Raw genomic sequence first — 26,615 nt, forward strand, 5'->3', positions numbered from 1 at the left:
TAGTTGGAGGGAATTAATTACATATATAAAAGTTGTCCACCAAAATTGTCTCTATTTGGTTTGCTATTCTGAATTAGGATTGATAAAAATCACTCCCCATCACAATGGAATATTCCTGAGCCATTTAAAAAGAATGAAACATTGCCATCTGCAGTAGCACGGATGGACCTAGAGAATATTATACTTACTGAAGCAAGTTATATAGAGGCAAATACTATATGGTATCACTTGTATGTGGAATCGAAAAAGTAAAACAAATGGACCTATATATAAAACAGAAACAGACTCACAGACATAGAAAACAAATTTACAGTTACCAAAGGTGAAAGTAAGGCAAAGGAGGGATAAATTAGGAGTAGAGGATTAACAAATGCAAACTACTATACATAAAATAAATAAGCAACAAGCATTTAAAAAAAATATATTCAATATCTTATAATAACCTTTAATGGAAAAGAAGCTGAATATATATACATACATAGACATATATATAAAACTCAATCACTTCATTACACACCTGAAACTAACATGACATGGTAAATCAACTGCATTTCAACAAAAATTTTAATACATTTTAAAATAAATCCCTAAACTGCAAACAAACTGAAACAAACTACTCATCAAGTTTGTTGCTGCTGCTGCTGCTAAGTCGCTTCAGTCATGTCCGACTCTGTGAGACCCCACAGACGGCAGCCCACAAGGCTCCCCCGTCCCTGGGATTCTCCAGGCAAGAACACTGGAGTGGGTTGCCATTTCCTTCTCCAATGCATGAAAGTGAAAAGTGAAAGTGAAGTCGCTCAGTTGTGTCTGACTCTTAGCGACCCCATGGACTGCAGCCTACCAGGCTCCTCCATCTGTGGGATTTTCCAGTCAAGAGTACTGGAGTGGGAAAAAAAAGCTACTCCCCATCATTCCTCACAATATTTTGGTAAACCAAGCATCTAAAAGAACGAGTCAAAAGTTAAGGGATCTCAAAAAGAAAGATTTTAGAAGAAACTAATATTTTACTACTGTGTCTTTTTAACAGGTTCCCAAATTGCTAGTTGTTTGGTTAGCTTTTATATGGTTTTCTGGCTAGCAAAAAGACAGAAACTCAACAAAGCTAGTGAAAAACCTTAGAATATTTACAAGACTACACTAAAGCTCAATCTGAGAAATTAAACACGTCTAAAACAATCCTTTTAGATAACTCTCAACTTTGAAACTCCACAAAAGAAAAAAATAATTTAAATAGCCTTTTATGAAGTTTTCATAATACGGAACAGAAATAGCAGAGGTACATCAGAGGGCAAAAGAATTCTCAAAAAGGACATATGCTCAAAATTTGAGAAAAACAGAGTATGTCAAAAATATATGATCATTTATGGGGGTCAAATTAAATTGTCATTAGCTACTTAAGAGACTTTAATTTTACGGTAAACATAAACAGTAAAATATAATATTACAAATGTACATAACTCCAGACCAAACTGACCAAGCAGAAGTTATCTTCATAAGACTTAAAAGTAACCAATATGCTTATGGCAGAAAGTGAAGAGGAACTAAAAAGCCTCTTGAAAGTAAAAGAGGAGAGTGAAAAAGTTGGCTTAAAGCTCAACACTCAGAAAACCAAGATCATGGCATCTGGTCCCATCCCTTCATGGGAAATAGATGGGGAAACAGTGGAAACAGTGGCTGACTATTTTTTGGGGGCTCCAAAATCACTGTAGATGGTGACTGCAGCCATGAAATTAAAAGACGCTTACTCCTTGGAAAGAAAGTTATGACCAACCTAGATAGCACATTCAAAAGCAGAGACATTACTTTGCCAACAAAGGTCCGTCTAGTCAAGGCTATGGTTTTTCCAGTGGTCATGTATGGATGTGAGATTTGGACTGTGAAGAAAGCTGAGTGCTGAAGAATTGATGATTTTGAACCATGGTGTTGTAGAAGACTCTTGAGAGTCCCTTGGACTGCAAGGAGATTCGACAAGTCCATTCTAAAGGAGATAGGTCCTGGGTGTTCTTTGGAAGGAATGATGCTAAAGCTGAAAACTCCAGTACTTTGGCCACCTCATGCAAAGAGTTTATTCACTGGAAAAGACTCTGATGCTGGGAGGGATTGGGAGCAGGAGGAGAAGGGGACGACAGAGGATGAGATGGCTGGATGGCATCACCAACTTGATGGACATGAGTTTGAGTGAACTCCAGGAGTTGGTGATGGACAGGGAGGCCTGGCGTGCTGCAATTCATGGGGCCGCAAAGAGTCGGACACGACTGAGCGATTGAATTGACCTGAACTGAATACCATGAAATAACAGTAAGAACATATTTGCAAAGCTTAAGTCAAATTTTCTCATTCCATAAACACCTTACTGGCATCTCTGCTTAACTTTGTGAACTCAAGGTTCAATCTAAATTTTAAAATATAATATGCATGTGGTAGACACTAAGGTGACCCTCTCTCAGATTAATAAATAGTCTGGGGGAGATGGGGTGGGGGAGAGAATGAAGAGTGACTGCTAGTGGGTACCCAGTTTCTTTTTGAGGTGATGATTCCTATGGTCTGAAAGAGATGATGCTGGCATTGGAGCAGTATTCCTCGCTGTGTATTAAGTGGATCTCTCTCCCCTATCTCTTCTTTACAGCTACGACGCCAAAGGTCAAGGCACAGGCTCAAAAGGGAAGAGCCCTGACCATCTCACTCATGCTTCCTTTTTCCTTCCATGGGAAAAAAAAAAACAAAACTGTTAAGTGGACTTGGGGCAGACTCACTTAAAGAACTTCTCTCTTCAAATGTCCCTCTCACCCCTTCCACCACAGTCAGGCTGGCAACCATGTAGGCCTGCTCTATCTAGACACCAGGAGCAAATATTATTATGTGAACATTTACATATACAGTTTTGTAAATCGCAGTGCTCTAGTCTAGTTTTAGTTCTGTGCTTTGGGATTCTCTGTCAATCATCGTTTGCCTCCCTGGCCTGTCCCTGTCCCTTACATACATCTTCCAATGAGAATCTGGTGGGAAGCACTGATTCACTTTGGTCATGATTTAGTTCATTCTTTGGCCACATACCACCTAATAGTACTCAGATTTTACCCAATTTCTAATAGGGACTGAAATTTGGTAATAATTGCTTTATTTTGGTTATTATTATTTTGATTATTTTTGCAACTGATCTCACACACAATACTAACTTACTTCAAAGTCAGAAAAGTAACACCTGCTATAGTTTAAAAAAAAATAAAGAAAAACTTGAGTATATCATCAAGAAATTTAGTCTTAATCCTGGCAAGATATACTAATAACACCAGCAACAAAGGTTAAGGGCAAAGTTAAGCTTTGGGGGAGACCACAATTGTACTGCAAATAGGCATTTAAGTACCACTCGTATCCACGCTCTACTGACAGGGCACTCTTTATTGTTTATGTAAGGGGAAAACATCTGTGAAACTTGACTTTACCTAAATGTGTTAACAACTACGAATGTTATCACTAGGTGCCCTCAGAATGAACAATTTTTTTCTCAGCCTCTAGACTTTCCCAGTTCTTTATGAAGTGATATTACTTTCTAGAATTTCATGTCTGTACCATATTTCAAAAATGACTGCATCCTGGGACCAACAAATGATGAACTCAGAAAGATTTGGGAAGGCTCTCTATTCCTGAGACACTACCAATATCTGATCTTAAATAAAGAGAACTAGAAACGTGAAACTTCAAATCACCTTTCCAACCACCGTATTAGTTACCGTGGTTACTTATGTTATTCAGAAAACAATCAAAACAATTCATAACTTGACTAAATTAACAAAGGAGTTGAGATAGCAAAAATCTCTTATTCCAAAAACAAATAAGAACCCTCCTGGCTTCTACAAAATATTTTTTCCTCAAAAAACAACCATCACTTAGCCAGACTATTAATTACAGGAATTTAAATCTGTGGCGCTAAAGTTGTCAGCACAAGGACAGTGTGGAATGTTAAGCCATTTATATTATTAGACCTATTTTTAAACACAGTATGCCAGACAGCTTTCACTACTATTGTCTACAGAAGCACAAAGTGGTAGAGACCCTTCCTATGATCATGAGAGTCAAGAATTTTACTAGATTTTCCTTCCAATATAATAGCTAAGTTCCCTGAAGGACCCTCCTACTGAGATCAAACTCAAGACGTACATTACAAAACATTACAGTATCTACAAATGTTACTCACTAAATTAACATAAAGGAAGAAAAATCATAATAACTTCAAAATCTGCAGAAAAGTATTTGGTAAAATTCAATACTCATTTTTGGAAAAGAAGTCACAGCAAACCAGGAATAAAAAGGAATGCTCTTAACGTGATAGAGAGCTTCAAAAAAATTACAGTAAAATTACTGTCCATGGTAAATTACTAAAAACATTCTCTTTAAAGTCAGTTACCAAGAATGTCCAACATTACCAGTTTGCTTTTATCACTTCTAGTCAAAGTTTTCTGAAGTTTCTAGCCAGTATAAGGAAACATAAAAAAAAAAAATTAAAATATATAAGGATTAAAAATACGAAAACAAAGTTACCATTATTTGCAGATAATATGATTATCTTTTAGATAACAACAAACAACAAAATCAAGAAAAAAGATCTTCAAAAATATAAAAAATATATGAAGAATCTCTACATTATTAAGGATAAAAAGAGAATATGGCAAGATGACTAAAACTATTTATATTTTGAAGTAAAGTATATTTATAAATACCAGCAACAATCACTTATAAAGTATGGTTGCTTTTTTAAAGACATTCTGGAGAGCAAAAAATAAATTACATAGTAAGAATAGATCTAACAAATGGTATGTTAAAATGATGTGCAGAAAATGATAAAATCTTACTAACAGACAATAAAGAAGACTGAAATACATGAAGAAACATGCCATATTCATGTAAGAAGGGCTCAATACTGTGAAAGTATCAAAGAAGATGACAGAAGACTTGCCTTACCAGGTATCACAGTAATTAAGACAGTGTATCGTTAGTACTAGAAGAGACAAGCTGACCAACAGAATAAACCTCCAAAGCAGAGCCACATAACAAATCATGTGACACAGATGACCCTGACATATCACTAGGCAAAGGATGAACTTTTCAATAATTGGAACTGGTCAGCCACATTGTAAAAAATGAAATTAGATATCCGTTTCAAAGACAGATAATGGATTAAGGGTATAAATGCAAAAAACTTTAAATTTTTTAGGGGAAAATATGGGAGACTACTGTTTTGATCCTGGGACGGGAAATGCAATTTTTTTTTTTTTTAAACAAAGACTGAGTTTGTTTTTTATTATTTCATTTTGGCTGCACTGGGCAGCACATGGGATCTTAGTTCCCCAACCAGGGATGAAACCCATGCTCCCTGCAGATGATGAGCACAGTCTTAACCAATGAACTGCCAGGGAAGTCCCAAGAAACACAATTTATGAATAGATATTTACAAAAAAGATATTATTTTACACTCACTAAACTAGAAAATATTACGAAGTGACAATGTGCCACACTTAGGAAGTGACAAGCGCACACTAAGTGCTGTGCTCAGTCACTCAGTCGTGCCCAACTCTTTGTGACTCCATGGACTGTAGCCCACCAGGCTCCTCTGTCCATTGGGATTCTCCAAACAAGAATACTAGAGTGGGTTGCCATGTCCTCCTCCATGGGATCTTCCCAACCCTGGGATGCCCAAAATTAAAAAAAGAATTAGGTATAATGGAGACTTTTATTCATAGGGCTGACCAAAATATATCTTAATATAACCACTTTTTTAAAAATTGGCATAAGATACCCAGGTTAAGCATTCTGATCATCTTCAGCTCAGTAATTACACATCTTGTTCCACTACTTGGTTTTGTATATGTGTAACAGAAGGTATAAAAATGTTCAAGAAATGTTCATATCATCAAAAAAGCTAGTTTATACATTATCTGTAGATGCAAGACAAATTACCTCAAAATGCAGCTGCCAAAAACAACAAACATTTATAATCTCAAGTGATTTCTACCGGTCAGAAATTCGGAAGCAGCTCATTTGGGAGGTTCTGGCTCAGATTCCTGAGGTTGCAGTCGAGATAAACTAACAAGTCTGACTGAGGCTAAAAGTAAATCACACACACAGATAAATTACTGGTACTGGGTTGATGCTAGATGCCTCAGTATCTCCTCACGTGAACTTCTTCCCGGGACTGCTTGAATATCACCAAGCCATGATTTCTGGTTTTATTCACAGAGATAGAACTAGGAAATCAAGGAGAAAGTTGCAAAATTCTCACCATCACTTCCTCAATAGTCTACTGGCACAGAGGACAATCCTATTCAATATAGGAAAGGTCTGCATAAAGGTATAAATATCAAGAAACAAGGATCACTGGGGGCCATCTTAGAAACTGGTTACCACATCTGGAAAAGACTGTTCTCCAATTAAAGCAAGGCAGATACACTGCAGTATATTAACAGAATGAAGAGTATAAAGCAGTGAAAGTGAATGAGCCACAACCACACTAAAAAACACAAACGAATGTTCCAAAAATGATTGTTGTTGTAAGTCATGTCCAGCTGTTTGTGACTCCATGGACCATAGCATGCCAGGCTTTTCTGTCCTCCACTATCTCCCAGAATTTGCTCAAATTCATGTCCATTGAGTCAGTGATGCTTTTAATATCTAACCATCTCACCCTCCGCTGCCCTATTCTCCTCTTGGCTTTGATCTTTCTCAGCATCAGGTTCTCTTTCAACGATAGTTGGCTCTTCACATCAGGTGACCAAAGGATTGGAGATTCAGCCTTAGCAACAACCCTTCCAATGAATGTTCAGGGTTGATCTCCTTTAAGATTGACTGGTTTGATCTCCTTGCAGTCCAAGGCACTCACAAGAGTGTTCTCTAAAACAGTACGGACTAAACAACCAAAAATCAGAAAACTTATAATACCCTGTATATTGAGTTCAAAAACAAACTTAACTAAAACAATTTATAGGTATCACAATTCCAGTGATAAAACTTAGGAAAAATTAAGAGAAAAGCACAAAATTCAGAACCTGGATTACCACTGGGAAGGTGGTAGGAGAATGAAATGGGGAGAAACACATGAGTGGATGTAAACTGTTGATGTGTATGCAGACTATACACTACAAAGACGATATACAACTTGGGCTTGTGTGTTTTTTATTTGTCAACAATATATGTTTAAATAAATGATAAAGAAAACACTGAAAGAAAAGTAATAACTAATTTTAGTAGTACTGCCTTCAATAAGTTGTTCTTTGGGGGTATTTTTCTTAAGCATAAAGTTAGGAGTCCAGTCCTATCTAGTTAGTCAGAAATTTGGGGGTTCTACTTGGTGAGTAAACCTAAGAAGCAATTATAAGGGAAAGGATAATCAAGTATTGAGTAAATCTCAGAGAAGCTATATATCAAAAAAAAAAATCATAATACTAAAACCCAATTGATTCCTTGCCTGTTTTGAAATGGAACTAATATTTTGAATAAAAATTGATTTTCTCAAAAGCATTTGCACCAGCTATTTAAAAAGATAAAACTGTAAATGTTTAAAGCCTGTATTAAAAATAACATCCCAAAACTTTATAATATTTGAGAATACAACTATGCACATAAACTATTACTTACGGTTTTGGTCTTTCCTTGGTATTTGCCACTAGCAAGTACAACAAGTAAAATCTGCCTTTGAAGATATACAAGCAATTAAATTTTTTAAATGCTGGCACAGGGGCAGTTATAAGCAACTTGAAAATAAAAGATGAGGACTAAGATGTCCATCTAGTCAAAGCTATGGTTTTTCCAGGAGTCATGTGTGTATGTGAGAACTGGACTTATAAAAAAAGCTGAGGGCTGAAGAATTGATGCTTTAGAACTGTGGTGTTGGAGAAGACTGTTGAGAGTCTCCTGGACTGCAAGGAGATCCAACCAGTCCATCCTAAAGGAGATCAGTCCTGGGTGTTCATTGGAAGGACTGACGCTGAAGCTGAAACTCTAAAACTTTGGCCACCTGAGAGCTGACTCACTTGAAAAGACCCTAATGCTGGGAAAGATTGAAGGCGGGAGGAGAAGGGGGCGACAGAGGATGAGATGGCTGGATGGCAGCACCGACCCGATGGACATGAGTTTGAGTGAACTCCAGGAGTTGGTGACGGACAGGGAGGCCTGACGTGCTGCAGTCCATGGGGTCACCAGGAGTCAGACATGACTGAGCAACTGAACTGAATTGAAGATTTCATTTCAGAATGAATTTCTGTCTGTCCCCTTGACTATCAAAAGACAGGCTCATCTAGTCACAAAACACTGTTTTCCACAGAGGGATCATCTGCATGTCTTTCAACATGACACAAAAATAGGCTTTAATTCTGAGAAAAAAATAATCCTAATTTTCCCTGCCTTTTTTTTAAAATAAGGTAAAAGAGGAAAATGTTGTAACAGCAGCCACTGGAGGGAGGACTTGATGTTAGAATGAGAATAAAACAAGAATAAAGCATTTTATCTGGTGCTTTGACTGAAAATAACATTTTGTTAAACTCATTTCTATTTGTTTAAATGACAAATGCTGAAAATACTGCTTTTTCTGCTTGAGAGTTAAACTTCCTTTCACAGAAAAACAGATGTTGATTCAACCATCCTTTATTGGAACACAAATTAGCAGCAAGAAAATTATAAAGCTGCCTGGACTAACAAAGAATTAGCACCAATGCTTAGCCTAAGTATATATTTAAAGGCCTACCCTTGATTTTAAATAAGCCTGCATTGTGTTCATTTGAAATATTATCCACAAATTTTAATATTAAGCCCCAGGTAACCACAAGAAATCCAACAATTCATAAGTTGGCAGCGCTTTTGTAAACTCGTGCCACTGCTCTTCATGTGGCTAATGGGTTTGGTTTTGCTGTTAATGAAAATATTCAAATATTTTAGTATTTGTTCACGCAAACCTGTTTTAACACATACACATACACAAATACACATACATATTACAAGGATCCCAAAGTAAGCTGCAAGCTTCTAGGGCTGACCCTTTAAAAACTACCAAGTCCAACAATATTATTTAAGAGAATTTTAAATCAAGATTCAAAACACAAAATCATAGAACTGGAAGGGTATGGAAGTGGGCTTTTTCACAATTTCAGCCACTATTTTAATAATGGTCATATACTAAACAATAGACACTAGGCTTGGGTAAAATCCTGAAAAACTGCAAACCTAACTTCTCTTCCCTTTTTAAAATGATTTGTTTCACAATCAACATTTTGGATTAGATTTCTTAAACTGAAGAATCCTACTGTGATTTAATCAATGAGCCAGCAAAACTGTCAGTTCTGAATAAGAAGCATTCAGAAGAAAAATCAAGAAAAGAAATATAAACTCTGAGGAACATAGAAATTCTTCTTCTGACAAGATATTTTATTGAATATGGAACATGTGAATTAAAAAAAATAGTTTCAAATAATAAATCAGTTAACAACAAATATGAAAAGAGTATAATTCAGACACTTATGCCAAAAGTTTATTTATATTTTCAATTTACATGGAAATTCACTATTTCAGGACCTCTGCAGTATAGTTTTAATTTTTTAAATTTTATGAAGTACTTAGTCCTTCATTTATATATTTAAAATTTTAGATCTAGCTAATATCCATATGTCTTTAAAAAACGAGTAGAAAATAGTAATTGGAAAATGCTAAATATATTCACTTGCCAACAATAAACCAAAAGCAAAAGTTTTGTAATTATGGAATGTATAGGAAAAAACAACCTTCCTAAAATGTTTTGCAGAAATTGAAAACAAGTCTCAGGCAGTAATACATCTTAATAAGTAAGGTAACCAACGGATCTGTAATTCTGCAGGTGAATATATGCATCATACTTCAAGGCTGAATTACCTAAAACAGGCATAAGTGATCAAAGCTTTGAAAATTGTGCTGCAATTTCCTATAGGGTCAACATTTAGAGAAAAACAAAAAGTAGCTGAGCTCTGAGAGAAATACATTTTATGATTACAGTCCAAGACGCTCTAAAGAAAAGTATTTTCTTATTTTTATAGTAATCTTAATTAAATGTGTAACTCAATTTTGCTAAAGATTTTTTCCATGTTTTCATAAGAAAATTTACTACCTAATTTTAAAAAATGAAGTTTAAACTTAAGACATAAAACATTTCCACTCTGAAACATTTCTCATTCACTAATTACTATTCTGGAAATATTCTCCTCAAAGAGTGTGCTCCTTAAGTACGTCAGGTATTTTAGCTCTTTGTATTGCATATTAGGGGCTTTCCACGTGACTCAGAGGTAAAGAATCCGCCTGCCAAAGCAGGAGACGCAGGTTTGATCCCCGGGTCAGGAAGATCCCCTGGAGAAGGAAATGGCAACCCACTCTAGTATTCTTACCTCGGAAATCCCATGGACTGAAGGGGCTTGGTGGGCTATAGTCCATGGGGTTGCAAAAGAATCGGACACGACTTAAGTCACTAAACAACAATTTTATATTATGGTCAAGTTGTATACAGGCCATATTACCTCTCAGAAGATAGGGGCTATCTTACTCATACTGACATCTCATATATTATGGGCTCATAAATATTGACTTGAACAGGGCTTGTTTATAAAATGATCGAAGCCTACCAACACAAACAAAATTTCCAAGGAATAAAGAGAAGAAAGAGAATTAATGAAAAAGAGTCTCTGGGAACTCCTGGTGGTCCAAGGGTTAGGATTCCGCGCTTTCACTGCCAAGGGCGTGATTCAATCCTGGTTGGTGAACCAAGATTCCACAAGCTGGGCAGTGTTGCCAAAAATTAAATAAGTAAGTCCTTACTTTATTTTTGAAACTGTATACACAATTTTATTAAACAACTAACACTGAATGACATTCTTTAAAATGAAAGCTATTAGCTAATCTAGATAAATTACTTAAAAAATATTGATACTACTATAGGATATGGTAGGATTTAGATGATATATAGTCAAGGTCTTATTCAGAAAGAACTAATAAACAGTTGGAACAAAAGACACAGAAACATACAGTTTATATATATATATATATATATATATATATATATATATATTCAGATCTTCACTGAAACGGAAGCAATGCACACTAAAAATAATAGCCATAAGGAAAAACAGTGTCACTTCATAATCAGTTGGGTCAGTGCCTAATACAATAGTTTAGGGATTTGGTAAAGCTAGGTTCAAATATGCGGCATAGGTTTGAAGCATAGACAGAACTTTCTATCTTTTTCTAAGTGTCAAATTAATTTTAGATTTCAGAATATTCTGAATTGATAAGCAGACCAGTAAACATCAGGGCTGCATAAACATCTGCATGGAAAATGTGAAGGATATACGATCTTTTAAAAGTCAGACAGACCAAAGAAAGTACAAGACTAGTCAAATGGGAAATTTCTCAATGAAGACGGCAACAACAGAAGAAAGAAAAGGCATTCTCCCTTAAATATCACTGTAATTTGCACCTTAAAGTCAATATGTAAACAATTCCAGCTGTTTTATTTACACAGATTATACACATGTGACAGACACAGGCAAACTAGCTCATAAATGGAACCACAAGATTTCAAACCACATAAACAGTATATAAATTCTGACATTTTCAAAACTGACTTTCCATTCCAACCACTTGAAATGCAATGCCAGGTAAACAGAAGACAGTAGAAAAAGCATGGACTAAAATGTAGGGAGAAATGAGGATGGTGTTACTTCTACTTTCCAAGCATTTCTCACTAAAAAATAAGAAAGGTCAGTTTCAGGAGTGGAGAACCAAGTGCAAACAACTACAGGTTAGACTAAAACCCTCGACCTCTTCTCAGCAATCTGCCTTCCAAAGTTCACTGAATAACAGATTAATGAACAAAACAAATCAAATACCACGTTATTTACCCTATCCACATCTTAATTCACCACTGAATTTTAATGCTTTATAACTATTATGACTATCACGTGGGCAGTTATTTATCAAATCATATACAGTGTCAAAAGAGGGGAACATAACCTAACCCCAAGTTTTGTAAGCCAGAAGAGTGTCTTCCCTGAGAGAAGGCAAATTATCAGGCTAAAGAAGAGTTATGGCTGCAAAAGCGATGGGTAATGAGTGCAAAATCAAAAATGTTGAAAAACTGAATTCTTTCCCCCTCAGACCATTAACAAAGTAAAAATGTCCACTTTACTACTAAGTGAATTAAGAAACTTAAATATGTACATGGTACATAAAATGCAGTATTGACAGGCTTTGTTCAACTTATGAATCACGCTCATGCGCTCAGTCATGTCCAGCTCTTTTCTGATCCCATGGACTGTAATCCACCAGGCTCCCTTGTCCATGGAAATTTTCAGGCAAGAATACTGGAGTGGTTTGCCATTTCTTCCTCCGGGGGATCTTCCGGATCCAGGGATCAAACCCACGTCTCCGGCATCTCCAGCACTGGCAGGCAGATTCTTCTTACCACTGAGCCACCTGGGAAGACCTAATTTATGAATACCCACTTTTATCATTAAATAAATTGAGAGAAGTTAGTGCAGATAAGACAAATAAAATGTAATCTCTGATTACATTTGTTCATAAGTTTGTTACAAAGTGAACTCTGGACACAGGGGTAACCAGCCTGCCCTACACACGACGCTTAAGCCAACATACACGGCTACGGGGAGAGATCAAGATGGCATTGATTCAACTGAATTATCTGTTTGCAAAAAGATAAAAATCAACTCTTACTTCACATCATATATAAAAACGTATTCAACATAGATCATAGAGCACAGACAAGAATATAACACCTAAAGTTATAAAAATTTAGAAGAAAATACAAGAGAAAATCTTTGGAATCTTAGAGTAGGCAAAGTTTTCTCAGTCTGAAAACAACCAAAAAACCCCACAAGTTATAAAAGGAAAAAATTGATAATCTGTGCCTCATTAAAATTAAAAATGTTTGCTCTTCAAAAAATAACATTAAGAAAATGAAAAAGAAGCCACAGACTGGAGGAAATACTTAGATGACAGAAGGAAAAAAAAAAACTTTTACAAGTCAATAATAAGATAATCAAACTTAAAAGCAGGCAAAAGATTTAAATAGCTATCTCTTGAGAAAAGACATACAAATGACCAACAGAAAATGACAGGAGAAAACATTTGGAGATGATGGAAATATTCCTTATCTTGACTGTGATGAGAATTTCAAGGATATATGCTAAAACAACATCAAATTATATACTTTAAATATGTACCATTTATTGAACTTCAATTATAACTTAATAAGATTACAACAGATAAAAGTGAGGAGATTTTTTAAATGTAAAACTAAATGGTAATTGGCATGATTTATTCTATTTCCCTAAATGCTTTACATGTTATGGTAGTACTCATTCCATGGAGAATGATATATATACCCTGTTGGGTAGAAAATAATATAACAAATTTATTAACTATTACTTGAGGAGTGATTATTTTGTTACATTTCAGCCAAATCTTGTTATTTATTCCAACAGAAATTAGCAAATACACACAAATAGAAAAATAACCTAAATATCACAAGTATTTAGCTTTAGCTATAATTGCAACAGCTATTAAGGAATGCATAACACTGTAAACCAGAAAAATAGCTCTAATTATTGAAATTTCAAGCAGTCATATACTTTCTTAATACATTAGAAATAATTAGACTTCTAATCCTACTACTCAAGTCAACTGAGCAATATTTACACAGCAGAAGACAGCCAAAAAGAAACTTAAGCTGATCTTCAATGAATGTCTAATAACTTACATAGATTTTGGAGAGCTGTGGAGTAGATAGAGACATGTGGTATTCCACGAAAAAGCATTAAAACTAATAACCTTTGCTGAATCAGCAGGCCCAGCCTACAGTTCCCTACCATTCTTCCATTCACTCACTTTAACGTGCATTAGTCGCTCAGTTGTATCCGATTCTTTGAGACCCCATACACTGCAGCCCACCAGACTCCTCTGTCCATGGGATTCTCCAGGCGAGAATACTGGAGTGGCTTGCCATTCCCTTCTCCACATTCACTTAATAAAAATTTATTCAGTGCCTCAAACATACCAGATTCTGTATTTGACAGAAGCTATACCAAAAGGCAGTAGAACATATGGTCATAGAACACTGGAGCCAGAATGCCTGTACTTAAAATTTAACTCTACCATTTCTTCTACATAATACCTAGGCCAAGGTACTTAACCTCACGTGTGCAGTTAACTCGGCAGGCTTGAGATGTCCAAAACCTGTGCATTCTAAAGAAAGAACTTAGCCTTGACTGGCTTCTGTGAGATGCCTATAAGCCCTTGGAATACCACGCCTGATAATAGTATCTTCGTACGCCTGAGGCCTTGGGCCATGCCATGCAGTTTACACTAACCACATGATTTATGGTGAATGCATGCTTTTATTCCCTGGATCCTGCGGCATGCTGTATCAGATTGATCTCTGTGGGGCTGGTCACTGAGTTAGTCATGGGGCCACTCCTTGCATGTGTGTTGTTGTTACTATTTAGCCGCTAAATCATGTCTGACTCTTTTGCAACCCCCCGGACGATAGTCTGCCTGGCTCATCTGTCCACGGTATTCTCTAAATAAGAATACTGGAGTGGCTTGCCATTTTCCTCTCGGGGGGGATCTTCCCGAGCCAGGGATCAAACCCTCATCTCCTGCATTGGCAGGCAGATTCTTTACCACTGAGCCACCAGGGAAGCCCCCAGTGTCTATGTGACTGACACTCAAAAAACACTCTGGACTCTAAGGTTCAGGGGAGCTTCCTTGGTTGCTAACACTTTGCACTTGTCACATACTGTCGATGGAAGAACAAGACACTTTCTGTACAATTGTTCAGAGAGGACAAGCGGAAGCTAGTACCTAGTCTCTCCTGGACTCGGCCCTACGTGGTTTTTCTGTTTGCTGTTTTTAATCTGTACCCTTTCACTGTAATAAAGTGCAACTGTGAATTTAATAGCGCTTCTGAGTTCTGGGAGTTCTGCCAGCAAATCGTCAAACCTAAGGGCAGTCTTGAGGACCCTCAATCCAGTAACCTTGTTTCCACATCTAAAAACTGCACTTTATATTAGTACCTACTTGAAGGATAGCTGTGGGGATCAAATGAACTAATGTGTGTTAGGTTCTCAGAACAATACCTGGCATATAATGTTTGCTGCTTCTCATGCTGTTACAAAAATAAATGGTCCTAGCAACTGAACAGCTTGGTCTAGTGAGAGAGGCCATTAACTAATCAAACTACAAGCGCGGAGACAGTACGCAGAATGTTTCAAAGGAGCGAGGAGCATCACTGCTTCTTTCCCACTGTATTTTCCTTTAACCTGATTCCACATTCTTAGAACCTATTCCCACACACGATTCTCCAGTTTCTATATATACAAACTGAAAAAAATCACACGCATCTTTGTGGTTTAATCTTTTTATCTCACCCTCTGGGGTCTGTTTGGACTCGTCTGGTCATAGGTCTAGAAGAAATGGAAGATGGTTGGAATAAGAAAAGAGGAAGATCAGCGATCCACTGTGGGCAGCTCAGGGGAGGCCACTGACAGGTTCTTCAGGCCAGGGGAGACAGACCTCCTGGGAAGGCATGGAAGGGCTACTTCTACTGGCAAAGGAGGCTCAGCAGAATTAGAGATCTGAGGTGCCCAACTTCTTCAGCATATGCGTTTATATACCCACCATGATGATCGAGGTCCAATCCTTCCTTTAGGATTGCAAATTCAAACTGTGCTGTAATTCAGTCAACCACGTGATTTGTCTTACAGAAGTCTCAGTACAGCAACTACTTATTTTAGGGCAACCACAGATATCAATTTTGGTACCTGCAAGTGGAATACTGTCATACCAAAAACCTTAAATGTGAGAATGGCTTTGGAATCAGACAGAGGGGGCTCTGAAAAAAGTGTTAGAGAAAGCCTACAGCCCCCATCCCACTGAAGACTCTGTTAATAGAAGCCCCGTGGTCCTTGATAAGGCTGTGCGTGAGGACCTGCAAGAAAGCAAAGTGTTACTGGGAACTCGAGAAGGGGGCTGTTATGTAGTGGTGGCAATTTTAGTGTTCCACGGAATTATATGGAAAGTAGAAAATGTACCTAATGAAGTGGTTGATCTAACAAGGAGATTTCTACCTAGAGTGCTGAATGTGCCAACCTGGTTCTTGCTGCTTATACTAAAATGTGAGAAGCAAGCAATATATTAATAAAAGGAATGTTAAACGAAAAGAAGCCACACCTTGCACTGCAAAAGATACTGTCAAGGAAATGAAAAGATAAGTCACAGACTGAGAAAATATTTTCAAAAGACATATCAAATAAAGGTATCTTACTCAAAATATATTAAGAATTGATGCTTTTGAGCTGTGGCATTGGAGAAGACTCTTGAGAGTCCCTTGTACTGCAAGGAGATCCAACCAGTCCATCTGAAAGGATATCAGTCCTGAATATTCACTGGAAGGGTTGATGGTGAAGCTGAAACTCCAATACTTTGGCCACCTGATGCAAAGAACTGACTCATCTGAAAAGACCCTGATGCTGGGTAAGATTGAAGGTGGGAGGAAAAGGGAACGACAGAGGATGACATGGTTGGATGGCATCACCGACTCAAAGGATATGAGTTAGAGTAAGCTCCAGGAGTTGGTGATGGACCGGGAGGCCTGGCGTGCTATAGTCCATGGGCTCGCAAAGAGTCTGACACAACTGAATGGCTGAACTGAACTGAACTGATGAAGAACTTTTAAAGTTCAACAATAAGAAATCAACCCAATTAAAAAATGGGCAACAGACCTGATGAGTACATCCTGACTTAAGAAGATTACAGGTGGAAAATAAGCTTACAAAAAGATGTTTAACATCATATATCATTAGGGAATTGCAAATTAAAACAACAATGAGATACCACTGCACATATATTAGGATGGCTAAAATCCTTAACACTGACGACACCAAATGCTGGCAAGGATATACAGCAACAAGAACTTGCTTTCGTTGTTGGCCAGAATGCAAAATGATACAGCTACACTGGAAGACAATTTGACAGTTTCTTACAAAATTAAATATATTCTCACCATACAACCCACGATCATGCTCCTTGGTATTTAGCCAAACTAGTTGAAAAATTATGTCCACACAAACATCTGCATACAGATATCAACAGCAGTTTTAGTCATTATTGCCAAACTCAGAAAGAACAAAAGTGTCCTTCAGTAGGTGAATGAATAAATCAATTGTAGTACATTCATACAAAAGAATATTACTTGGCAACACTTAGAAAAACAAACAAACAAACAGTATCAAGCCATGAAAAGACAGGGAGGAAACTTAAAAAGTTATATTACTAAGTAAAAGAAGCCAACGTGCAAAGGCCTGCATACTATATACAATTTCAGCTCTATGATATTCTGGAAAGGGCAAAACTATGGAAACTAAAAAGACTAGTGGTTGCCAGGGGTTAGGGAGGAAGGAGGAGTGGATAGGCATAATAAAGAGGATTTTTTAGGGTGGTGAAACTACTCTGAATGATACTCTGATGGTAGACACGTACCATATAGATTTGTCCAAACCCACTGAATATACAACACCAAGAGAGAACTCTAATGTAAACTACAGACTTCGGGTGATAATGATGTGTCAGTGTAGGATAACTCGGAAGCAAAGTTAAAACAAATCTAGACAGCATATTAAAAAGCAGGGATATCACTTTGCCGACCAAAGTCCGCATAGCTAAAACTATGGTTTTTCCAGTTGTCATGTACAGATGAAAGAGCTGGATCATAAAGAAGGCTGAGTGCCAAAGAACTAATGCTTTTGAGATGTGCTGCTGGAGAATCTTGAGAGTCCTTTGGACTGCAAGGAGAGCAAACCAATGAATCCTAAAGGAAATCAACCCTGAATATTCATAGAAGGACTGAAGCTGAAGCTCCAAGACTTTGGCCATCTGATGCAAAGAGCCATTTCATTGCAAAAGACCTTGAGCTAGGAAAGACTGAAAGCCAAGGGGAGGGGGCAGGAGAGGATGAGACGGTTAGATAGCATCACTGACCCAACAGACACGATTATAAGCAAACTCCAAGGGATCATGGAGGACAGAGGAGCCTGGTGTGCTGCAGTCCATGGAGTCACAAAGAGTCAGACACCACTTAGCGACTGACCAATAACAACAGCAACAGGTTAACTGACTGTAACAAATGTAGCGCCACTCTTGATGCAGAATTTTATAGCCAGGAAGGCTATGTGAGTCCAAGAGGCAGGAGGTATATGGGAAATCTCTGAACTCTCCACTCAACTCTGCTGTGAACCTAGAACTGTTCTAGAAAATAAAGTCTATTAAAAAGAGAAAAAATTCCTCTCCAGAAGACAAATGACGCTGAGTGAGAAATGTCTTCTAAGCAAATCGAGGACACTACCAGGAAAACATGGTTCAAAGATGAAGCTGAGTGTTAAATACTAATGTATCAATACATTAAAGGTGACACCTTAGAATATTAGTCAGTCAGACAAAAGGCCCTTTCAAGAGAGTAGAGTGTGCCTTACTGATTCTCTCAAACAATAAAGCTTATAGAAAGCTTATGGTCATTGTCCTTCAGCCTAATACGCAAGAGCCTGAAGTATATAAGGATTTAGCTTTTAAGAAAAAGGTGTAGTTGTGGCGTTTGTCTAACTAAATAAATGCACCTCAATAGAATTCACATCTCAATAGAATTTACAGAATATCCACAAGATGTATACAGGATTTTCAATACATCTTTTAATTTAATATTTAAAAGATTTAATACATCTTAAATGAAAAGAGTTTTTTGGACCCTACAGTTTTACTGGTAGGAAGTAGACGGAGAAAACCACTCACCTACAAGCACCTACTATATTTTATGGAAAAAAAAAAAAAAAAAAAGAGGTAAGACCAAGAGCACAGACAGCAAAGCTGTAAACATGGATAACAACACCCAGGCTTGAGCCCTATCAATACTGCCCATCTGGATTTCAGAAATGCTATGAGCCAGTGATGCCTTTGTGTCTCCCATTTTCCCCCTTAAGAAACAAGAATGTCTACAGAAGTTACCCTGTGCCTGACCCCCCACTGTATTTTGGGAGGTGGGGCAGATGGGTGAGCAGAGACAAGTGGAAATGAGTGAACTCAAGAAGCTATGCTGAAGGAGTGACCTTCAAGGAACCCCACCTACACCTGGACCTGCCTTAGATGATGTGGTTCTGGACTTCAAGATGATACCGTCATAGAATGAGACATGTGATGGCCTTGGGAAGCGGTGAGCGTGCTGTATATGGGGATTGGGGGAAAGGACAGGAACCCCTGCAGGCTGGGGGGCGGACAGTGGCAGGCAGCCTTCCTCTCTCAGGAGTCATGCCTCCATGAAGTAACCTCCCACACCGACCAGAGCTGACGTGTATGACCAACAGTGAACAGGAGAAGCGACAGTATCACTCTTCTGAGACTGTGGCTTCCATCCTTCTCGAGGATCATTCACTCTTGAGAAAACCGTGTTGTGAGCAGCCGTATGGAGAGCGGAACCCGTGGGGTGAGTGAGGGAAGCTTCCTGCCGACAGCCAGAGGGGCGCACGATGGAAGCACATGATTCAGACCAGGTTAGACTACAGATGACGGCAGCCCCAGCTGACGCTGAAATTCCAACCCTGGGAGAGATCCCAAACAAGAACCTAGCTAAGTGAAAAGTTAAAGTGTTAGTCGCTCAGTCGTGTCTGAGTCTTTGCGACCCCACAGACTGTGGCCCACCAGGCTCCTTGGTGTAAGGGATTCTCCAGGCAAGAATACTGCAGCGGGTAGCCATGCCCTCCTCCAGGGGATCTTCCCGACCCAAGGATTAAACCCAGGTCTTCCACACTGCAGGTAGATTCTTTACTGTCTGGGCCACAGGAACCTAGCTAAGCTGCTCCTAAATACCTGACCCTAAGAGAACATGCAGATAACAGATGTTCTTCATTTTAGCTGCTAAATTTTAAGATAACTTGTTACACAGCAATAGACAACATATATTCAAATCCCCAGCGAACTACTGCACATCACTTTAGCTCCCAGATTCATTTATTTTCATTATCACTGACTACATTGCTTACTGATTTTCCAATTCAGCAATAATTTATTTTCCACGTGGGGAAGGAGCTTCTTTTGGATTTACCAAAATAAAAACGCTGCTTTCTCCCACTGTTTTTGGATTTTAAAAATAAAGGGATATTAGCTTTAAAAACTCATTTTCAGTGTTAGGGATTGATCTGGCTCTAAGTCTTTTTTTTTGTTGAAAGAGAAAGAGAGAAAAACCTTATATTTTAAACTGAAACAGTCAGAAACACAAACACATATGCTTGTTTGGATAAAAATAATTATACATGTTTTTTTATTGAGGAAAAATATTCAGAATAAATAAACTGTTTTAAATAAATAGCTTATTCTGAATGATAAAATGGAATCATCTAGTTTGTTAGAAGTACTTGTAGTGTTCCTAAGGCAGATCAAATTTTCACCATTAGAATCACTCACACTGCTTCAAAATGAAATAATATCTGCAAAAAATAATACTTTTATCATAATTACCTGTGAAATATATTAGCATGAATTGATTTTATCATATTAGTCACCTAGAAAAAAGTAGGAAAATATCCTGAAAGAACAAAATACAGATTAAAAATGCTTTCCTGCTGGGGAGAAGAGGTCCAAAACTGTCTCCAGTAAGACCAAATTTGCCGAATCTTAGAACCAAACCTAGAGTCATCCTGTGTAAATCAGACCACAATCCAATCTACAGCAAAGACCCTACCATCTATTACTTTTCATTTCATTCTTCCTTCTTCCTTTCTTCTACTTTCATGTACCAACTTTTTTGCTCAATCATTTTAGATGGTATATAAACTGTAAGTTCTCTTGAAGGTCTCTCTGATCAAATTCTTTCAAATTTTTGAGCAATTTCAGGTGATTCAACTATAAAGAGGGTCTAAGGATAAGCCTCCTATCCTTATCCCTCAGAGGGCAGAAAGAATGAAAACCATAATCACAGAAAATTCAAAGTGATCACATGGACCACAGCCTTGTCTAGTTCAATGAAACTATGATCCATGCTGTGTAAGGCCACCCAAGACAGGCGGGTCATGATGGAGATTTCTGACAAAACGTGGTCCACTGGAGAAGGCAATGCCAAACCACTTCAGTACCTTACCTTCAGAACACCATGAACAGTATGAAAAGGCAATAAAATAGGACACTAAAAGATGAACTCCTCAGGTTGGTAGGTGCCCAATATGCTGTTAGAGAAGAGTGGAGAAATAAAACCAGAAAGAATGAAGAGAAGGAGCTAAAGCAAAAACAACGTCCAGCTGTGGATGTGACTGGTGGTGGATGTAAAGTCTGATGCTCTAAAGAGCAATACTGTATAGGAACCTGGAATGTTAGGTCTATGAATCAAGACAAATTGGAAGTAGTCAAAGAGGAGAAGGCAAGAGTGAACATCAACATTTTAGGAATTAGTGAACTAAAATGAACGGGAATGGGGGAATTTAACTCAGATAACCATTATATCTACTATCATGGGCAAGAATCCCTTAGACGAAATGGAGTAGCCCTCATAGTCAACAAAAGAGTCTGAAATGCAGTACTTGGTTGCAATCTCAAAAACGATAGAATGATCTCTGTTCATTTCCAAGGCAAACAATTCAATATCACAGTAATCCAAGTCTATGCCCTAACCAGTAACACTGAAGAAGCTGAAGTTGAATGGTTCTTGAAGATCTACAAGACCTTCTGGAACTAACACACCAAAAAGATGTCCTTTTCATCACACGGGACTGGAATGCAAACGTAGGAAGTCAAGAGATACCTGGAATAACAGGAAAATTTGGCCTAGGAGTACAAAATGAAGCCAAGAGAATGCAGAGGTCATAGCAAACATCCTCCTCCAAGAACACAGGAGAAGACTCCACATATGAACATCACCAGATGGTCAATCCTGAAATCAGATTGATTATATTCTTTGCACCCAAAGATGGAGAAGCTCTATACAGTCAGCAAAAACAAGACCAGGAGCTCACTGTGGCTCAGATCATGGCTCCTTATTGCCAAATTCAGACTTAAATTGAAGAAAGTAAGGAAAACCACTAGACCATTCAGATGTGGCCTAAATCAAATCCCTTATGATTATACAGTGGAAGTGACAAACAGATTCAAGGGATTAGATCTGATAGACAGAGTGCCTGATGAACTACGGACGGAGGTTTGTGACATTGTAAAGGAGACAGGGAACGTCTTGTTCCTGCATGCTTCCCTTGACCATCCCCAAGGAAAAGAAGTCCAAAAAGACAAAATGACTGTCTGAGGAGGCCTTACGAATAGCTGTGAATAGAAGAGAAGCGAAGGCAAAGCAGAAAAGGAAAAACATACCCATTTGAATGCACAGTTCCACAGAATAGCAAGAAGAGATAAGAAAGCCTTCCTCAGCATTCAATGCAAAGAAATAAGAGGAAAACAAGAGAATAGAAAAGACTAGAGATCTCTTCAAGAAAATTAGAGATACCAAGGGAACATTTCATGCAAAGATGGGCCCAATAGAGGACAGAAACGGTACTAACCTAACAAAAGCAGAAGATATTAAGAAGAGGTGGCAAGAATACACAGAACTGTACAAAAAAGATCTTCATGACCCACAAAACCACAATGGTGTGACCACCCACCTAGAGCCAGACATCCTGGAGTGTGAAGTCAAGCGGGCCTTAGAAAGCACCACTACGAACAAAGTTAGTAGAGGTGATGGAATTCCAGTTGAGGTATTTCAAATCCTAAGAGATGATTCTGTGAAAAGTGCTGCACTCAATATGCCAGGAAATTAGTAAAACTCAGCAGTGGCCACAGGAATGGAAAAGGTCACTTTTCATTCCAATCACTAAGAAAGGCAATGTCAAAGACTGTTCAAACTACCACACAATTGCACTCATCTCACACGCTGGCAAAGTAATACTCAAAAATCTCCAAGCCACCCTTCAACAATACGTGAACTGAGAACTTTCAAATGTTCAAGCTTGATTTAGAAATGGCACAGGAATCAGAGATCAAATTGCCAACATCCACTGGATCATGGAAAAAGCAAGAGGTCCAGAGAAACAACTATTTCTGATTTGTTGACTAAGCCAAAGTCTTTGACTGTGTGATTCACAATAAACTATGGAAAATTCTGAAAGAGATGGGAATACCAGACCACCTGACCTGCCTTTTGAGAAATCTGTATGCAGGTCAGGAAGCAACAGTTAGAACTGGACATGGAACAACAGACTGGTTCCAAATAGGAAAATAAGTACATCAAGGTTGTATATTCTCACCTTGCTTATTTAACTTGTATGCAGAGCATATCATGAGAAACACTGGTCTGGAAGAAGCACAAGCTGGAAACAAAATTGCCAGAAGAAATATCAATAACCTCAGATATGCAGATGATACCACACTTAAGGCAGAAAGCGAAGAAGAACTAAAGAGCCTCTTGACAAAAATGAAAGAAGACAGTGAAAAAGTTGGCTTAAAACTCAACATTCAGAAAACTAAGATCATGGCATGTGGTCCCATCACTTCTTGGCAAATAGATGGGGAAATAACGGAAACAGTGACACACTTTATTTTTCTGGGCTCCAAAATCACTGCAGATGGTGACTGCAGCCATGACATTAAAAGACACTTGCTCCTTGGAAGAAAAGCTATGACCAACCTAGACAGCATATTAAAAAGCAGAGACATTACTCTGCCACCCAGATCTGTCTAGTCAAGGCTATGGTTTTTCCAGTAGTCATGTATGGATGTGAGAGCTGGACTATTAAGATAGCTGAGTGCCAAAGAATTTATGCTTTTGAACTGTGGTGTTGGAGAAGACTCTTGAGAGTACCTTAACTTCAAGGTGATCCAAGTCAATCCTAAAAGAAATCAGTCCTGAAATATTCACGGGAAGGACTGATGCTGAAGCTGAAACTCCAATACTTTGGCCACCTGATGCAAAGAACTGACTCACTGGAAAAGACCCTGATGCTGGGAAAGATTGAAGGCAGGAGAAGAAGGGGAAGACAGAGGATGAGATGGTTGTATGACATCACCAACTTGATGGACATGAGTTTGAGCAAGCTTTGGGAGCTGGCGATGGACAGGGAGGCCTGGAGTGCTGCAGTCCATGGTGTCGCAAAGAGTCGGACACGACTGAGTAACTGAACTCAAGAAAAACTGAGTTCATCGAACTCCTAACATTCCTCCGCTAGAGCACATGAAACCTAATCACTGATTAAGAAAAAAAAAAAAAAGATCATAAATTAGTATATTAGTCTGCTCCAGCTGCCATAACAAAATACCAGCTGGCTCAAACAGAGGACTTTATTTTCTCACAGTCCTGGAGGCTAGAAATCACAGATCAACGTCTGACAGGGTTGGTTTTTGGTGAGAACTTTCTTCTTGGCTTTTAGACAGCCACCTGTTTGCTGTGTTCTAACATGGTAGAGAGAGAAATCAAGTGAGGTTTCAGGTATCAAGACACGAATCCTATCAGATCAGGATCCTACCCACATAAGCTCATTTAACCTTAATTACTTTGGTGGGGTTAGAGCTTCAAATTATGTACTTTGAGAGATGCAACTGACTCCATAGCAATTAGAAAGTATCAGGGGATGTCACGTTTAGACCCATTTGTGTTACAACATTCTTGATACTTTTCCAAACAGCCTCAATCTTAGAAGAGAGGTTACTTCAACATCATCAGTTCATTCGGCCCTGCGTTCAAATGCTAAAGCCATTTTTGTTCCTAATCAGAGGAAGGAAGAGGCAGAGAAAGGAGATGTGAAAGGCTTTGGCCAACTATAGAGTTTGATGCAACAGTCCACACAAGAGATTACCTTCACTCCTAATGCCAATTACAAGTGCACAGGATTCCCAAAGTCCATTCAGGCCTGATAATTCTCTAGAAGACGTAAATAACTCACTGAAAAATTTTTATACTCATGACTATGGCTTAAGCATGATTAAAGTCAGGGAATGGAAAAAAGCATACAGGACAAAGTTGAGAGTACAAACACACAGCTTCTGATGTCTTCTGTGAAGCTGTGTTGTTGTTTAGTCACTAAGTCATGTCTGACTCTTTTGCAGCCCCATGGACTGTAATCCACCAAGCTCCTCTGTCCATGGGATTCTCCAAGCAAGAATACTAGAGTGGGTTGCCACTTCCTTCTCCAGGGGATCTTCCTGACCCAGGGATCGAACCCACGTCTCCTGCATTGGCGGGCAGATTCTTTACCACTGACCCTCCTGGCAAGTCCCTCTGTGAAGTTTTGGATGTTACTCTCTGCTAACTATATGGCATAACATGCACAGACTACTGCCAACCTGGAGAGCTTGCAGGAAACGTGGTGTTCAGAGTTGTTTTTTTTGAGGGTGGGCTGGGGTCGGGGAAGTCTCCATTGCATAGGCATGATTGACTGACTGCTTACATAGCTGATGTCAGTTTCAATGTCAACTGATCCCAAGGGAGTCAAAGGCCCTACACTAAGTCACATAGTCTTTCTGGCTATGGGCAGCCTCCACTCTAAATCATACTGTTAGACATGTGATCCAAAGTCCCCAAGCAAACCAAGAAACCATCCAGAAACTGAGGGCAAAAACCAGGCCTCTTTTGGGGCAAAGCTAAATTCTTTGTCACACAGGAGAGAAGAGAAACCACTCAATAGTTTCTGTTGGCTACAGAGGCAAGTCCAGAACCCTTATCAAAATATACAAGCCTTCTCATATCCTGTGCCTCTCCCTCCATGACTTGATTCCTATCTGTTTCACCAACTCCATCTCTCGTAACAATTAAACTTTCTGCTCGAGTATTTGCAAATTTCTCTTAGTTTTTAAAAAATACCACACAGCTGACAGCTATTTCTTCTGTTTAGAAAGCTTTTTCACTTTATTTTTAAATGACTTATTCTTAAGTTTTCACCTTAGGTATCATTGTCTCCACCAAGTCTTTCAAAAACCCCAGGTAAGGCACTGCGCCTCTCCTATACCATCCCACACATACTTCTATCATAATACAAAACATTTTGCTAAATCTTGTCTTTATAGCAGACATCCCAACCAGCACATAAGATCCTCAAGTATGGGATCCAGACTGCCTTATGACTAGGCATCCATCTTTTACTGATTCAGATAACTGAGACCCTGCCTGACTATTTCCCTGTTTTCCTTGCCTCATATTTCAGTTCATGTAGATCTTGGGCCTTTTCCTGTTCCTGTATCTCCCCACTTCTTCCCATCACTTTTGAGATAAGAGTCCAATCCCTGTTCAGCTATAATACCTGTTGACAGAACCCCTTTCTTTTCTGCCAGTACTTCCCCTGCTTTCCTGATCTGATCCTTCCTCTCTTGTTGACCAACCAATTCCTGGATCTGACAACTCAAGATAAATACTTCAACTACATTAATGGGTATTAAAACAAATGAACTGTGATGATTAATTATTTCCCAAACTACTTGAGTTACTGTAAGAGTCACTTCCATAGTATAGACAAAGACATGATATCAAGAAGAATGGGGTAATTCAAGTCAAGAGAATATCTCAGTTATTAATTAATCAA

At 38.3% G+C, this 26,615-nt stretch overlaps 1 protein-coding gene across 7 annotated transcripts in view; it reads right to left on the bottom strand.

Annotated features, from left to right (window-relative positions):
• Positions 1–26,615, bottom strand: part of FAM172A (family with sequence similarity 172 member A) — a 421,562-nt gene that overhangs the window by 389,352 nt on the left and 5,595 nt on the right. The window lies entirely within an intron of this gene.

The sequence above is a fragment of the Bos taurus genome, chromosome 7 (assembly GCF_002263795.3).
Source record: "Bos taurus isolate L1 Dominette 01449 registration number 42190680 breed Hereford chromosome 7, ARS-UCD2.0, whole genome shotgun sequence".
Lineage (NCBI taxonomy): Eukaryota > Metazoa > Chordata > Mammalia > Artiodactyla > Bovidae > Bos > Bos taurus.